The 1,109-nt window shown below is 46.1% G+C and overlaps 1 pseudogene; it reads right to left on the minus strand.

Moving 5' to 3' along the window:
• Nucleotides 1-1,109, minus strand: part of LOC102553550 (uncharacterized) — a 36,071-nt pseudogene that overhangs the window by 1,525 nt on the left and 33,437 nt on the right.

The raw sequence follows: 1,109 nt of genomic DNA on the forward strand, positions 1-1,109 counted from the left end.
TTGCACACGAGCCTTGGCTTCACATGGTCATGCAGTATAACTTGGAAGTGTCACGTCACTGTGATAGAAATGCAACTGAAGAGGGTTTATTTCAGATAATCGCACTGACTCTCAAACAGCCCAGGGCAACATAGAGATATCTGGTGTTTCCCTTAGTCAGTCAAAGTTATCAACCTCTGGCTCCCAACTCATGCTCAGTGGGACCAGGGGCACACTGCCTCACCCCCTCTGAATGTCTCATCTCCAGTCGTAATGTAAAAATTGCCTTCAGGGAGTTCTCTCAAGCGTCAGAGGGAACTCTGTCAGTGTGTGCCAAGTGTCAGATGACAGCACAGGAATTTACAGTGACCCCGAGCACCTCCACTAATGACCTTCTGTGAAATACCAATCATATTGAGAGGCAAGCATGTGATACTCCCCTTGTTCTGTGTGCTACCATTTTCTCCCCAGAGCTTGATTCTGGACCGATTTCGTGGAGAGGCCTTGGAAATCCCTGTTTATTCTTTGCCTTAGAGCACTGGAAGCTCAGTTGGACAGGATCAGAGTTGCAAATGTCTGTGGTCTTCTCTTGGGGAGTACTCTGGAACACTGGATTAGCACAGACTTCAGGGCCGGTTAAGAAATATGCAGGGGGGCTGGAGAGACTGCTCAGTGGTTAAGAACACTGACTGCTCTTCCAGAAGTCCTGAGGTCAAATCTCAACCACTACATGGTGGCTCAACAACCATCTGTAATGAGATCTGATGCCCTCTTCTGGTGTGTCTGAAGCCCACTCCAGTACTTATTAGAATAAATAAATCTTTTTAAAAAGAGAGAAATCTTTAGGGACTTAAGTGCTCAAGCTTCCCGAGAAGCAGGAATTCTGTAATGGAAGGAAATATCTTCACCTTATTAGGAGATAGAATGAATGGGGGATGAGGGCAAACAAGGGCCAGCTCATGGATCCTATGTGAATGATTGTTATTTGGTCTTGGGGTACAGGGATTGAAGGCATCTGCTCAGGTGGTCTTTTGGGCAGATACCAAAAAGGCCTTGCTCTTGTGAATGGAGTTCCTGTGGAGAATCTGTATCATGTACACACTACATTAATGGCTTGACTGTTGTCTTAC

The sequence above is a fragment of the Rattus norvegicus genome, chromosome 9 (genome assembly GCF_036323735.1).
Source record: "Rattus norvegicus strain BN/NHsdMcwi chromosome 9, GRCr8, whole genome shotgun sequence".
Classification (NCBI taxonomy): domain Eukaryota; kingdom Metazoa; phylum Chordata; class Mammalia; order Rodentia; family Muridae; genus Rattus; species Rattus norvegicus.